Source organism: Oncorhynchus masou, chromosome 18 (assembly GCF_036934945.1).
Source record: "Oncorhynchus masou masou isolate Uvic2021 chromosome 18, UVic_Omas_1.1, whole genome shotgun sequence".
Lineage (NCBI taxonomy): Eukaryota > Metazoa > Chordata > Actinopteri > Salmoniformes > Salmonidae > Oncorhynchus > Oncorhynchus masou.
The window spans coordinates 14957866-14974826 of record NC_088229.1 but is presented as its reverse complement, the minus strand read 5'-3'; the positions used below and the strand labels follow the sequence as shown (position 1 = coordinate 14974826).

The 16961-nt window shown below is 45.7% G+C and overlaps 1 pseudogene; it reads left to right on the top strand.

Moving 5' to 3' along the window:
- Positions 1-1573: 1573 nt before the first annotated feature.
- Positions 1574-16961, top strand: part of LOC135559295 (low-density lipoprotein receptor-related protein 1-like) — a 222746-nt pseudogene continuing 207358 nt past the window's right edge.

Below are 16961 nucleotides of genomic sequence, written 5' to 3'. Positions count from 1 at the left end.
GAGAGAGAGAGAGGCAGGAAAGAGAGAGAGATTTAAGAGAGAGGGGAGATTTAGGGGAGATTTAAGCCAACCTCAAATCTCTGTCCCTCTCTGAGGGGTCACAGACAGTTTCATTGTCTTACTGCTCCAGATGAAAAACATCTTACTACTCCAAGCCTTGTCTGCTTCCCAACTAGCACCATATTCCCTATGTACAGTATTGCACTACATTTGACCAGGGCCCTAAGATATACTTATGATCGGAATCCCTGTGACAAGGAACTGGTCAAAAGCAGTGCACTATGTCGCAGATGATTTGATCATGAAGTCAGGTTTCATGTCAGAGTCCAGAGTCCATTTGTTATGTGCAGTTGGGCTATGGCTGGGTCTTTCATTGACTTTGTCTAAAGTCAATGAAATGTGTAAACTATTTTATAGCCTAACTCATAGGCTATTATATGCATATGAATTGCATTGCTTAAAGTTATTGTTCAGTAAATTTGCCTAAAATGCTGTATTTATTTTTTTGCATTCATTTCCCCCCCAGCCCATATACTCTACAGTTATTATGAGATGTTGCCATGTTAGACTATTGCGATGCGCCTACTAGGAAAACTCTGTGCTACTACAGTTGAGTTTATATGCCATGTCCTTCATTTACCACAAGAGGAGGTTCTCTCCTGAGAAATGCAGTGGACTGGGTTCAATTATGTATATAAACCCTCGATTACTGATGCTATATATTGGCATTTGAGACTATGCAGAGTCCTCCATAGGAATTAATGGAATTCTGTTTTATTTCAATTAAAGGACAAAATGATTTAAGTATTTTTTGTTGTTGTAGTGGGTTGTACTACATTTAATTGAAATACTATAGAATTCCATTCATTCCTATGGAGTACTGCTCCTACAGGGGAGTGCCACTGCCAATATGGCCAACTGGTGGCTTCAAAACGTCTCAATGGCACAAACATAGCATCAGCAATCAAGGGTTTACATACATCATTGGTCTGAGTCAGAGAATGTTCTCTGAGCGGGATGTCATAAAAAGTCCAAAAGCCTGTTTTGAATATAGCCCATCCTTCCTCTCTGGAACCCTGGCTGGGACACATCTCATGATCTCATCTGTCATCATAGTAACATAGAAGCATACTGGTATGATTCTTGGGAGCTCTACCCTGCATAACTATCAATGCTGAAGTTAAAAGCAGCTGTGTGTGCACAAAGCTAGGGAAAAGCTTCCAGTGTTGGAAGACCCAGTGTGGCATTCTTTAAAAAGTTTGAAAATAAGGGCGTTAAATAAGTTCTGTGTTATGTACAGTAGGCAAATGTGTTATAATATTTCGGACCTGTTCAACTCTAATGACAGACAGATTTGAGGGTGTACACTTGTCAATCAAATTGAAACTGCAGAAAACAACTGTCCTTGTGCCAATATGGTTGGTGTATGGGCGCCAGTCTAATGCGCAGAAAAGCGTCTCCGCGCTTGCGCAAAGGGAGCTTGCCGCGTAGTTTTTCGGTTTTCTGTAAGAATTGAATTGGTGACGTCATCCACTGGTTCCAGAGCGCTGTGTGTGTCGGAGCTTCACACTCACCGCCATCCACTCAACGTGTTGTAACCACCAGTAACAGAGGCGGTGGAGCTCCCAAAGAAAAAGGCGCTTTTCTTTTTTATTTTATGGCATGGGTTATTTTCAACACTGCTGCAGTGACGGAAATCCGAGGAGATTGTGAACTAGTGGGACATTTCTAGATGAATGGTGTTCACAATATATTTTCCTTTGAAAAATAGTGTGTGGGCTTATATGGATCACGCATGCTGATACTGTATAAAACATATACATGACTGCATGAGAACAACTCGTAGGCTCACTAGGTTGTAGCAAGCCTTTCAATGTTTCTACATTTGTATCCATTGTCTACTTCTGCCAGTGAAGCTACCTTAGCTATTCTCAGTGCGTGGTTGCAGGGCGCAAAGAGAACGGACAATCGCACCGGACCATTCGGGGTGTTCGGATGAGGTGTTTGAATATATTTTTTGATCTTAGAATTCTAGCCAACGTTATATCCAATATTTTATATATATTAAACAAGCAATGACATCTGGCATTGCAAAGGTGTTGGCAATGAGGTTGTTCTTCGTGGGATTCCTGCTCAGTTTGGAGATCCTATCTCCTACAGCATCTATTGATGGTAAGTGACAGTAGTGTGTTGTAGCCTATTGCTTTGTGAAACTGCATACCCACTCTTTAGCAATATAGGTCTAACATGGAATGTAGGCTATTCACCACATAGCCTACAAATGTCTTCATAACACCTATAGGCTTTAGACTCAACCAGTCTGCTAGTGATCGATATGAACAATAGGACTGATCATATAGGTGCCATGTTTGTGAGACAGACTTCATAGGATATAGGCTATCTTGCCTGCTCACCTTTTGTCAAATGAGCATTTCATAGCCACCTGTCTGTAGCCTGGCATACCTGATTCATTTAGGGTGTTATTGACATAAAACCACTGTCAACTAAACTACAGATGTGTTGAGCTTCATATGGGTTCATGTTTTCTTAAATCAAAAGGGATTCAAAGCCATGCATGGCTACACGGACAGTGTAATGCCAGCTACTCGGTTTGATTCCCATTCACAGATGAGATGGAGCCCCACGGATGATTCCAAATACCCTTATACCCTTTGTTCTTGTGCTGTTGTTGACATGCTCGTTCAATGTTGTCTTGTAAGGTTATTCAGCAGGTAGACGATACATATATCACAGCACATGCGTGAAAGGGAAAGGCCTGCGTGTCCTCAGTTCTAGGTAGGCTAGACAGACACGGCAGTACACTTTTCCTTGGATCGATCAGTAGGCTAATACGGACCCGATCAATATGCCTATGGCGTATTTATGCGTGTGACTCATTTATGGGTCAGAATCTATATGGCTGTAGGCTAAGGATTTTTTTTTGCTGGTGATCAGGTTACACCTTCGCGGGTTCACTTCAAACCAAATCCTATTGAAATATCCGTTTTCATGTTTGTTTTGAGCTGCATGCGCTTAGAATGAAAAAACAACTATGTTGCGGTTGGTCATTTGCAATCTTTATAAATATAGGCTATTGTCGTGACTTGTCCGGACGAGCAGCTAAGTTTAGAATGTCTTGGAAACTATACATTCATCACAACATCATATACCTACTCACTTGATGACAGTCAGATAGCCCGTACAGAACTGATTTAAATAATCGAGTAATTTTCGAGTAATTGACTATAATGATCAGCTACATTCTAAAGTGCATTCTTGCAACAGTTATACTATCTCTTGCAATATTATAGCCATGCACTTTCAGAGGGAGAACATTGTAGACAATGATTTGGAAAGTCTGGCAACATTGTTGCTATACAGTGTCAAATAGACCAGCATTTGTCATATAGTGTCACTGGCATAGTTCATTTGACTTAAAGGGAATGAATAGGCTGCTCTTGTATTATAGGTAACTCATACCACATTGGCTATGCATACCTAAAGCCACAACCAGATATTGGACTGAATAGTTTTTCTCATTAACATTTTGTTGTGATAGAGAGATGGACTTTACTTGTTTTGGTGTTTTAAAACCTAATGTCACTCAATAGTGCAGTAGTAAGGCAGCAAGTAAGGCAGCACAACGTGCGTTACAAAATACACTTTTACTAAACAACCCACTATTGCAAAAATACCCCAAATTATTTTTTAGTGATGCTCATAAATAATGTGTTGGGTTTCCAAGGCATTGAAGGCATGTTTATTAAGGTCCCTAGCAACCGATTTAAATAATACAGTTGGCCTACATCCACTCATTTAGTTCTTGAAACTAGGGATACTGAGATAGCAGTAGGTTTCCTTCTATTCACCTTCATAATCCTCCATACATTCCATATTGTTCAAATGTAGACTACTCCATAGTAGAAGCTAACAATGATGCTCTGGTATGAACATTAAAGAAAGAGACAATACTTCAGTCAATCAGTGCAGGCTCACAATTTGGGGACTGTTGGGAAACATTGGACAGTACTAAACAGTACAGCAGCTGATCTTGTTGCTAGCACTCGCCACTGATGGGGAAATGCACACTTTACCAGCAGCAGAGGTGGAAAAAGTACTTAATTGTCATACTTGAGTAAAAGTAAAGATACGTTAATAGAAAATGACTCAAGTAAAAGTGAATGTCACCCAGTAAAATACTACTTGAGTAAAAGTCTAAAAGTATTTGGTTTTAAATATACTTAATTATCAAAAGTAAAAGATGAAGTGTGAAATGTTTTTTTTATTGCCAGGGGCAGGGGCACACTCCAACACTATAGACAAAGCCTTTGTGTTTAGTGAGTCCGCCAATTCAGATGCAGTAGGGATTTTTTTATTTTACCTTTATTTAACTAGGCAAGTCAGTTAAGAACAAATTCTTAACTGACTTGCCTAGTTAAATGACCAGGGATGTTCTCTTGATAAGTGTGCGAATTGGACAATTTTCCTGTCAAAATCTTACCCGTACTTTTGGCTGCCATGGAAAATTTATGGAGTAAAAAGTACATTATTTTATTTCGGAATGTAGTGAAGTAAAAGTAGCCAAAAATATAAATAGTAAAGTAAAGTACAGATACCCCAAAAACTACTTAAGTAGTACCTTAAAGTATTTTTTCATAAGTGCTTTACACAACTGACCAGCAGGAATCAATCCGTCTGGAGACCCTTGTGAGTCTCCACATGAGGTTCAGGTAACATTATGTATGGCCAGACCAGTGATGGCGAAATGTTGGGAGACACTGGACAATCACAGGACAGTACAGTATCTGATCTTAGAAAAACTAAACAAACATTAGCAGCAGGAATCAATCTCCGTTGATGTTTGGGTAACAGTATGTACGACCAGAGCAATGATGGGAAATGTTGGGGACAGAATCTGATCTCATGTTGCAAGCAGCATGATGATGACCAATGGCACAGATGTCCGGATGCGAAGTCAGAGGCAGGGGGGGGGAGCTATGCTAGAGTTCAGGAGAGAGTTGAAGGGGGGTGAGTGAGTGAGTGGATGCTATGCTAGTCCAGGGGAGAGAGAAGGGAGGGAAGGAAGGGGGGTGAGTAAGTGAGTGGATGCTATGCTAGTCCAGGGGAGAGAGAAGGGAGGGAAGGGGGGTGAGTGAGTAAGTGAGTGGACGCTATGCTCGAGTCCAGGGCAGCGAGAAGGGAGGGGGGTGAGTAAGTGAGTGGATGCTATGCTAGAGTCCAGGGCAGAGAGAAGGGAGGGAGGGGGGGAGTGAGTAAGTGAGTGGATGCTATGCTAGAGTCCAGGGCAGAGAGAAGGGAGGGAGGGGGGGGAGTGAGTAAGTGAGTGGATGCGATGCTAGAGTCCAGGGCAGAGAGAAAGGAGGGAGGGGGAGTCAGTAAGTGAGTGGATGCTATGCTCGAGTCCAGGGCAGAGAGAAGGGAGGGAAGGGGGGGGTGAGTAAGTGAGTGGATGCTATGCTAGAGTCCAGGGCAGAGAGAAGGGAGGGAGGGGGGTGGGGAGTGAGTAAGTGAGTGGATGCTATGCTCGAGTCCAGGGCAGAGAGAAGGGAGGGAGGGAAGGGGGGTGAGTGAGTAAGTGAGTGGATGCTATGCTAGAGTCCAGGGCAGAGAGAAGGGAGGGAGGGAAGGGGGTGAGTGAGTAAGTGAGTGGATGCTATGCTAGAGTCCAGGGCAGAGAGAAGGGAGGGAGGGAAGGGGGTGAGTGAGTTAGTGAGTGGATGCTATGCTAGAGTCCAGGGCAGAGAGAAGGGAGGGAGGGAAGGGGGGTGAGTGAGTAAGTGAGTGGATGCTATGCTAGAGTCCAGGGCAGAGAGAAGGGAGGGAGGGAAGGGGGGTGAGTGAGTAAGTGAGTGGATGCTATGCTAGAGTCCAGGGCAGAGAGAAGGGAGGGAGGGGGGGGTGAGTAAAGTGAGTGGATGCTATGCTAGAGTCCAGGGCAGAGAGAAGGGAGGGAGGGGGAGGGGGTGAGTGAGTAAGTGAGTGGATGCTATGCTAGAGTCCAGGGCAGAGAGAAGGGAGGGAGGGGGGGGTGAGTAAGTCAGTGGATGCTATGCTCGAGTCCAGGGCAGAGAGAAGGGAGGGAGGGAAGGGGTGAGTAAATGAGTGGATGCTATGCTAGAGTCCAGGGCAGAGAGAAGGGAGGGAGGGAAGGGGGTGAGTGAGTAAGTGAGTGGATGCTATGCTAGAGTCCAGGGCAGAGAGAAGGGAGGGAGGGAAGGGGGGAGTGAGTAAGTGAGTGGATGCTATGCTAGAGTCCAGGGCAGAGAGAAGGAGGGAGGGAAGGGGGTGAGTGAGTAAGTGAGTGGATGCTATGCTAGAGTCCAGGGCAGAGAGAAGGGAGGGAGGGGGGAGGGGGGAGTGAGTAAGTGAGTGGATGCTATGCTAGAGTCCAGAGGAGACAGGAGGAAGGGGATGAGTGTGTGAGTGAGAGAGTTATGCTGCTATGCTAGAGGCCAGAGGAGACAGGAGGAAGGGGATGAGTGTGTGAGTGAGAGAGTTATGCTGCTATGCTAGAGGCCAGAGGAGACAGGAGGAAGGGGATGAGTGTGTGAGTGAGAGATTTATGCTGCTATGCTAGAGGCCAGAGGAGACAGGAGGAAGGGGATGAGTGTGTGAGTGAGAGAGTTATGCTGCTATGCTAGAGGCCAGGGTCAGGCACTTAAGCTGAAACACAATCCGGATCACCACTGGGCTCGGCTGGCTGGACGCAGCGTGAATTAGGGATTTAGGAAAAGAGGAGATTGAGGAAGCCAAGGTCAGAGGTCAGAGTTTAGGGCTAACCACTGTTCTGGTCTGGAGATGGTTCATTTTTAGTTGTTCTGTTCCAGGACGATCCTGGCTAGCTGGAGATGATTTATCTTTAGTTGTTCTGTTCCAGGACGATCCTGACTAGCTGGAGATGATTTATCTTTAGTTGTTCTGTTCCAGGACGATCCTGGCTAGCTGGAGATGATTTATCTTTAGTTGTTCTGTTCCAGGACTATCCTGGCTAGCTGGAGATGATTTATCTTTAGTTGTTCTGTTCCAGGACTATCCTGGCTAGCTGGAGATGGTGTATCTATCTTTAGCTGCACAGTCAAACAACTCTGTTTAGATATCAAAGATGCAAATCCAGAAACATCGGACACTTGATGATCACATGTTAATGTGGTAATCGTGGCTAAAGGTTTTAGCAAATAGCAATTGTATCATGTTACATTTGATCTCGTATGTTATTAAGGGAGAGGATATACGGTAGCCTATGTGTAGTGTTCCTCTCTGTGGGTTTCTAGTTCATTTCACCACCTCGTACTGTATGACTCATATCTTACAGAAAAAGATACAGATGGGATGCCTCCTACAGATCAACCCATCATGTGTAGGATGTACAGTATTTCTATGTCCCTTTGACGTTGAGCAGACTTACATGACCACAACAAAGGTAAAGGCTCAGCTCAGCCAACTCTTGGTCAGCTGTGGAGACTTGGTTCACAAGGTGAAGAGCGATGGTACATTCCAGAGAAGACTGTATACCCAAGCCTTTAAAGGGGCACTTCACCACTTTTTTACATTATAAAGCTTATCTCCAGCACCATAATAGTGGAGATGCAATTTTCTCTACACTTTTAAAACCTGCGATTTTCACTACACTTCGATTGTCTATGTTTTGTAGTAAAAAAAGATAAGAAGAAAAGGTCCTAAGATCCTTATGATCATCCACGGTCATTTTCTTTTGATGTTTTCTGTGGGTCAGGAGGTGAAGAGAGAGGGTGAATTCCAGAGGTGCCTAGACTCTTGTTTTGCCGACCCTATTCATGGCCGCTCCTCAGAACATTCATAACCAGCATTGGAAGCATCTACCAGGAACATTCTAGAACATTCTGCATCCTCCACACACATTCAACAGGTCATAGATTTTTACATTACTCTCTTTAGACTCTATCGTAGCCTGGATGCCATTTTGTTTCTGCTCTCTTACCCTCTCCTTATGGAATTGTCATGTTTGACTGGACAATGACAGCAATGGAGTTGGCAAGATCACAAAGACATCTGGGACCAGGTTATCTCTACCATGGCTAGCCTATCACGAGCAATGGTCATCAACTTTATCTTTATGTTTTGGATCATTGTCTTGTTGGAAGACAAATCTCCGTCTCAGTCTCAGGTCTTTTGCAGACTCCATCAGGTTTTCTTCTAGAATGGTCTTGTATTTGGCTCCATCCATCTTCCCATCAATTTTAACCATCTTCCCTGTCCCTGCTGAAGAAAAGCAGGCCCAAACCATGATGCTGCCACCACCATGTTTGACAGTGGGTATGGTGTGTTCAGGGTGATGAGCTGTGTTGCTTTTACGCCAAACATAACGTTTTGCATTGTTGCCAAAAAGTTCAATTTTGGTTTCATCTGACCAGAGCACCTTCTTCCACATGTTTGGTGTGTCTCTCAGGTGGTTTGTGGCAAACTTTAAACGACACTTTTTATGGATATCTTTAAGAAATGGCTTTCTTCTTGCCACTCTTCCATAAAGGCCAGATTTGTGCAATATACGACTGATTGTTGTCCTATGGACAGAGTCTCCCACCTCAGATGTAGATCTCTGCAGTTCATCCAGAGTGATCATGGGCCTCTTGGCTGCATCTCTGATCAGTCTTCTCCTTGTATGAGCTGGAAGTTTAGAGGGACGGCCAGGTCTTCGTAGATTTGCAGTGGTCTGATACTCCTTCCATTTCAATATTATCGCTTGCACAGTGCTCCTTGGGATGTTTAAAGCTTGGGAAATCTTTTTGTATCCAAATCCGGCTTTAAACTTCTTCACAACAGTATCTCGGACCTGCCTGGTGTGTTCCTTGTTCTTCATGATGTTCTCTGCGCTTTTAACAGACCTCTGAGACTATCACAGTGCAGGTGCATTTATACGGAGACTTGATTACACACAGGTGGATTGTATTTATCATCATTAGTCATTTAGGTCAACATTGGATCATTCAGAGATCCTCACTGAACTTCTGGAGAGAGTTTGCTGCACTGAAAGTAAAGGGGCTGAATAATTTTTCAGTAACACTGAAACATGCATGAGAGCATCAGCTGTTCCGGACGACGGTGTGATCACGCTCTCCGTAGCCGACGTGAGTAAGACCTTTAAAGATCAATATTCACAAGGCTGATTACCAGGACGTGTACTCCGAGCACGTGCTGACCCACTGACAACCTATCCTTGACTGAGTCTGTAATACTAACATGTTTCAAGCAGACCACCATAGTCCCTGTGCCCAATAACACTAAGGTAACCTGCCTAAATGACTACCGACCTGTAGCACTCACGTCTGTAGCCATGAAGTGCTTTGAAATGCTGGTCATGGCTCACATCAACACCATTATCCCAGAAGCCCTAGACCCACTCCAAATTGCATACTGCCCCAACAGATCCACAGATGATGCAATCTCTATTGCACTCCACACTGCCCTTTCCTACATGGATAAAAGGAACACCTATGTGAGAGTTTTATTAATTGACTACAGCTCAGCGTTCAACACCATAGTACCCTCAAAGCTCATCACTAAGCTATGGATCCTGGGACTTAACACCTCCCTCTGCAACTGGATCCTGGTCTTCCTGATGGGCTGCCTCCAGGTGGTAAGGGTAGGTAACAACGCATTCGCCATGCTGATCCTCAACACGGGGCCCCTCAGGGGTGCATGCTCAGTCCCTTCCTGTACTCCCTGTTCACCCATGACTGCATGGCCAGGCACGACTCCATCACCGTCATTAAGTTTGCCTATGACACAACAGGGTTCCCCGACAACGATGAGACAGCCTTTAAGGGAGGAGGTCAGAGACCTGGCCGTGTGGTGCCAGGACAATAACCTCTCCCTAAACGTGATCAAGACTAAGGAGACTACAGGAGAAGGAGGACCAAGCACGCCCCCATTCTCATCGACGGGGCTGTCGTGGAGCAGGTCCAAACACACCAAGACAGTCGTGAAGAGGGCACGACAACGCGTATTCCCCCCTAGGATACTGAAAAGATTTGGGTCCTCTGATCCTCAACAAGTTCTACAGCTGCACCATGGAGAGCATCCTGACTGGTTGCATCACTGCCTGGACCGGCAACTGCTAGGCCTCCGACTGCAAGGCACTGCAGAGGGTAGTGCGTACGGCCCAGTACATCACTGGGGCCAAGCTTCCTGCCATTCAGGACCTCTATTCCAGGTGGGGCCAGAGGAAAGCTCTAAAAATTGTCAACCTCTCCAACCACGCTAGTCATAGACTTCTCTCTGCTACCGCACGGCAAGCGGTACCGCAGCACCAAGTCTAGGTCAAAGAGACTTCTTAACAGCTTCTACCCCCAAGCCATAAGACTCCTGGACAGCTAATCAAATGTCTACCCAGACTGTTTGCATTCCCCCCCCTCTTTTATGCTGCTGCTACTCTCTGTTTATTATCTATGTATGGTCACTTTAACTCTACCTACATGTACATATTACCTCAATTAACTCGACTAACCGGTACCCCCTCACATTGACTCTGTACCGGTACCCCCTTTATATTGCCTCGCTATTGTTATTTTACTGCTGCTCTTCAATTATTTTTTACTTTTATTTTTAGTAGTTTTTACATATCTATTTTGTACTTAAAACTTGTATTTTTTTCTTCTTCAAACTGATTTGTTGGTTAAGGGCTTGTAAGTAAGCATTTCACTGTAAGGTCTATGTGACAAAAAAACATTTTATTTTATTTTGATAAATAATGAATGGATTTAGGAATTTTTTGGGGAATTCAGGTATTCAATTTATCGTAAATAAAAGTGTACATATACAGTGGGGCAAAAAAGTATTTAGTCAGCCACCAATTGTGCAAGTTCTCCCACTTTAAAAGATGAGAGGGGCCTGTCATTTTCATCATAGGTACACTTCAACTATGACAGACAAAATTAGAAAAGAAAATCCAGAAAATCACATTGTATGATTTTTTATGAATTTATTTGCAAATTATGGTGGGGAATTCAGGTATTCAATTTATTGTAAATAAAAGTGTATATATAACTGTACATTGGTGCAACGACAGTGCTTTTTTCACAAATGCGCTTGTTAAATCATCACCAGTTTGTGGAAATCGCCTGTGATTCAATGAGAAATTAACAGGCCTCGCATCGATTATATGCAATGCAGGACACGCTAGATAAACTAGTAATATCATCAACCATGTGTAGTTAACTAGTGATTATGTTAAGATTGATTGTTTTTTAATGCTAGCTAGCAACTTACCCTGGCTTCTTGCTGCCTTTGCATAGCAGGTAGTCAGCCTGCCACGCAGGCTCCTCGTGGAGTGCAATGTAAGGCAGGTGGTTAGAGCAATGGACTAGTAACCGGAAGGTTGCAAAAACAAATTCCCGAACTGACAAGGTAAAAATCTGTTGTTCTGCCTTAACTGACTTGCCTAGTTAAATAAAGGTGTAAAAAAAAGGTAATCGGCAAATCGGTGTCCAAAAATACCGATTACCGATTGTTATGAAAGCTTGAAATCGGCCCTAATTAATTGGCCATTCTGATTAATCGGTCGACCTCTACACGTAATATCTAACAAATTCCACAGCAAAACCTAATACACACAATCTAGTAAAGGAATGGGATAAGAATATATAAGTATAAAATATATGGATCAGCAGTGACAGAGCGGCTAATATGCAATAGATAGGAAGAATAGATAGTGAAGGATACATTATATACATTGTGTGGCAAAGAAGGGGGTCGAGTGGTAAATGGCAGATATGTGAGAGCAGAACTAATAAACGGGCTCTGCCCGATCACTAAAATGGCCACCCCTGTCAGAACTACAGATCACAAAATGGCCGACCACCAAAACTACAAGTCCCAGAAGCAAGGGGAACCCTCAGAAGGTGGAGCCAACCCACAGATAAAGGGTCAAGAAAAACCAGGAAGAGAAGAAGAGAGTGCTGGAAGGATCTATGAACAATAGAGAAAGAGACAATAGAGATTGGCTGGATTTACCATGTATGAGTTGGACTGTTTTGGACTTACCTGTTGGCGTTTGGACCTGGACCTACCGAGAACCCGATTCGTGTACCGAACCCTGCTATCCTTGACTTCGCCTATGGCCTGGGTGGACCAGGACGGAGAAACAAACACACAGGTACTGTCCTGTTCGAAAGAACTCTCATTCTTGGGTGATTTGGTGACAGTTTACCACTTAGTTTGTGACAAACGCTCCTAACCTTGAAGAGGTTTGCCACACGTGGTGGAGGATGCAGGTATGGACTAACCATACCACTGGTTAGGTAGAAGAAAAAGAAAAATGTTCAGTTAGCACTCCAAAGGGTAGTCAGGTTTTTTTTGTGGCTTTGTTTGGTTAGGCCAGTTTCTCAGGAAAATGAGTATGGAGGGAGCCATACAGGCCCTGTTACAAGCGGCGGCCGCCCAACAAGAGGCAACTAGAGCTCAACAAATAGCTCATCAGGATGCAATGCGAATGTATCAGGACACGTTACAGGTCCAGCACCGCACCAACCAGCTGCTCAGAGAAGAGCAAGAGAGAAACACCCGGGAGTTAAGAGAAGGCCTAAAGGTTCTAGCGGACCAAATTGGGGCTCAATTACCAGCTGCAAATACCCAGAGGAGGGCCAATCATTTTCTTCAAAAAATGACAGCGCAGGATGATGTGGAAGCATATCTTACCACCTTCGAAAGGACGGCAGAGAGAGAGAAGTGGCCAAAAGAAGAACGGGCAGGGCTTCTGGCACCATACCTGGCAGGGGACGCTCAAAAAGCGTATTTCGACCTGGAGTTGAAAGATGCACAGGATTACGATAAGCTAAAGGGAGAGATCCTGACTAGACTGGGAGTGACCAATACCGTGAGGGCACACCGCTTCCACCAGTGGTCCTACCGACCGGGACAACCCCCACGAACACAGATGTTCGACTTGATTCACCTGGCACGGAAATGGTTGCGACCAGAGACCCGGTCATCCGCCGAGATCGTCGAGACCATCGTACTCAAACAGTTTCAGCGAGGTCTACCCCAAGAAGTGAGACGATGGGTTGGCCAGAACGAGGTACTTTCCGCCGACCATCTCGTGGGCCTGGTTTAACGGTATTGTATGGCAGGAACAGCTGAGCAGGCACAGGAGGAAAGATTCCCGTTCCCCAGGCATGGGCAAACCAGCGGACAGGGTAAGGCTGTCCCAGCATATAGAGGGGGAAGAGAGCAGCGTGGGGCCATGAGGAAAGAATCAGAATCAGGCCGAGACACTAAGGGAAAAAACGGAAACCGGGACTGGGTGTCGAGGGGTCCCCCCCCCCCCCGAACCCCTATTATCTGTTACAATTGTAATCAACCAGGACATATTGCAGCCTACTGCCCTATTAAAGAAGAGCCAATGCAATGTAACCTCGGTGAAAATGAAGATGATATACGGTATGCATGTCCTGTTGTAACCACTGTACTTGAAAGATCAAGAAACAAACATATGTGCAGGGTGAAGGTTGAAGGGAAAGAGGTTGAAGCACTGCTGGATTCCGGCAGTATGCTAACCCTGGTCGTTGCAAGCCTAGTGCTGAATCATAAACCGGATACAAGACAGGATATCAGTGTTACATGCATTCATGAGGATACCCGTCTGTACCCCACGGACTTAGTGAGCATACAAACAGAGGACGGTCTGCTGGATTATGAGGTCGGTGTGGTCCCAAAGATGACATATGATGTAATATTGGGTAGAGACTTTCCTAACTTTGCGAAGTTAGGCCACAAGAATGGCATATTTGAGAAGCCAACAACCCTGACCAAGCAGGAAGAAGCATGGGGCCTTCAACCAAAGCCAGGAAAAGAGGTCTCCCAGGGGACAACATCACAAGTGCTAGTAGGGGAGGAGGAGGATGAAGTGGCAAACCTCGCTGATAACGAACAGCCCGGTACTAGTGGGGCTGGGGTCGGTCTGAATCCAGAGGACGACGATCTAGAACCCGCAGACCTGGCAGGTTCCTTGACTAATTTTGGGACGGCCCAAAACCAGGATCCAACCCTGCAGCAAGCCAGAGCAGATGTGCAGGTCGTAGATGGTACTCCCATAAATGTTGGTATGATGCCTAATAGTTTTCCGCACTTCATCATGAAAAAGGGTTTGGTGTACAGAGTCTCGAAAATAGGGGTTGATGTGGTGGAACAGTTGTCGGTTCCCACTCGGTACCGGAGGACAGTACTGGATCTAGCTCATGGGCACATTCTGGGTGGACACCTTGGTATCGATAAAACCCGAGACCGGATTGTATAAGGAGGTTTTACTGGCCAGGAATTCAAGCTGAAGTGGCTCGGCATTGTGGAGAGTGCCCGGAGTGCCAGTTAACAGCTCCCCGACCAGCTGTTAGAAGCCTGTTAGTGCCACTCCCCATAATCGAAACACCATTTAAGAGGATAGCGATGGATTTAGTGGGCCCACTACCCAAATCCGCCAGAGGGCACCAATACATTCTGGTCATTCTAGATTATGCCATTAGAGAGGTTCCTCAAGCCTCGCTGGGGTTTTCTCCCTTTGAGCTGGTATATGGGAGGCATCCCCGGGGAATCTTAGACATCGCCCGGGAAACCTGGGAGCACCAATCCACCCTGTATATTAGTGTCATAGAGCACGTCACGGCAATGCAAGACAGGATAGCCACAGTCATGCCCATCGTCAGAGAGCACATGAGACAAGCACAGGAGCACCAGCGGCACACTTATAACCGGCAGGCTACCCTGAGGGAATTTCAACCGGGAGATAAGGTGTTAGTGCTGATCCCCACGGTAGAGTGTAAACTACTGGCCACATGGAAAGGACCATATGAAGTACTGGAGAGAATAGGAGAAGTCAATTATCGGATCCGACAGCCAGGTCGACGGCCCCAGGAACAGATTTATCACATAAATCTGTTAAAATCATGGAGAGAGAGAGAAACACTAATGGTCACATACCCCACACACACTCAGGAGACAGCCAAAGTAAATATCTCACCCACTCTGTCCCCAGCACAAGTACAGGAAGTAAAGACCCTGATCCAGAAGAACAGAGATGTGTTTTCAGAGGTACCTGGCCGAACTGAGGTTACGGCTCATGATATCGTTTCCCTACCAGGGAGAAAAGTGAGTATGAGGCCATATCGGGTACCCGAGGCTTGACGGGCCACGATTAGAGCAGAGGCGGAGAAAATGTTGACAGCTGGAGTGATCGAAGAGTCACATAGTGAGTGGTCTAGCCCAATTGTGATGGTCTTCAAGCCCAATGGGTCTTTGCGGTTCTGTAACGACTTTCGGAAGGTAAATGAAATCTCCAAGTTTGATGCCTACCCCATGCCCCGAGTAGATGAACTACTGGAGAAAATTGGTAATGCTCGGTACATTATGACTCTTGATCTGACAAAAGGGTACTGGCAAATTCCTCTGACCCCCAGGGCCAAAGAAAAGACAGCCTTTGCAACACCTGACGGTTTGTTTCAATACACCGTCATGCCATTCGGCTTACACGGGGCCCCAGCCACTTTTCAACGGCTCATGGACAAAGTCCTAAAACCGCACAAAGCATATGCCGCAGCTTATTTAGATGACGTGGGGATCTACAGCCCAGATTGGGAATCCCACTTACCCCGGGTACAGGCAGTGTTAGACGCCCTTAGAAAGGCAGGGCTCACGGCAAACCCTGCCAAGTGTTATGTGGGGTTAGAGGAAACAGAGTATCTGGGATACACTGTGGGAAGAGGGTTAATCAAACCCCAACATAAGAAGGTGAAGCCAATTAGAGAATGCCGAAACCAGTAAACAAGAAGCAGGTTCGAGCCTTCCTAGGGCTGACGGGTTACTACTGGAAGTTCATCCCAAGTTATGCCACAGTGGCCGCCCCACTTACCGACATGACTAGAGCCAGAGGGCCAAACATGGTCAAATGGGATGAAAGGGCCACCAAAGCATTTAGGACATTACAGGAGGCTCTCTGCTGTAATCCAGTGCTGGTGGTACCAGACTTTGAGAGAGAGTTTATGGTTCAGACGGATGCCTCAGAGGTCGGCTTGGGAGCAGTGCTATCCCAAGAGGTAGAAGGGGTGGAACACCCCATCCTGTTTTTAAGCAGGAAGCTGGAACCACGGGAAACCAACTACTCAGTCGTTGAGAAAGAGGCGCAGGCAGTAAAGTGGGCTCTAGAAAGCCTGAAATACTACCTGCTGGGGCGCCACTTCACCCTCATCAGTGACCATGCCCCACTCACCTGGATGCATAGGGCTAAAGAGAAGAACGCTCGGGTGATGCGGTGGTTTTTGAGTCTCCAACCGTTTCATTTTGACTTGAAACCCAGAGCAGGGAAGGAAATGGGAAACGCGGATGGGTTATCCCGCATGCACGCATATTTTGCTGCGGTAGTCCAACCTAGGGGGTCGGATCTAGGGGGAGAGATGTGTGGCAAAGAAGGGGGTCGAGTGGTAAATGGCAGATATGTGAGAGCAGAACTAATAAACGGGCTGTGCCCGATGACTAAAATGGCCACCCCTGTCAGAACTACAGATCACAAAATGGCCGACCACCAAAACTACAAGTCCCAGAAGCAATGGGAACCCTCAGAAGGTGGAGCCAACCCACAGATAAAGGGTCAAGAAAAACCAGGAAGAGAAGAAGAGAGTGCTGGAAGGATCTATGAACAATAGAGAAAGAGACAATAGAGATTGGCTGGATTTACCGTGTATGAGTTGGACTGTTTTGGACTTACCTGTTGGCGTTTGGACCTGGACCTACCGAGAACCCAATTCGTGTACCGAACCCTGCTATCCTTGACCTCGCCTACGGCCTGGGTGGACCAGGACGGAGAAACAAACACACAGGTACTGTCCTGTTTGAAAGAACTCTCATTCTTGGGTGATTTGGTGACAGTTTACCATTTAGTTTGTGACAAACGCTCCTAACCTTGAAGAGGTTTGCCACAA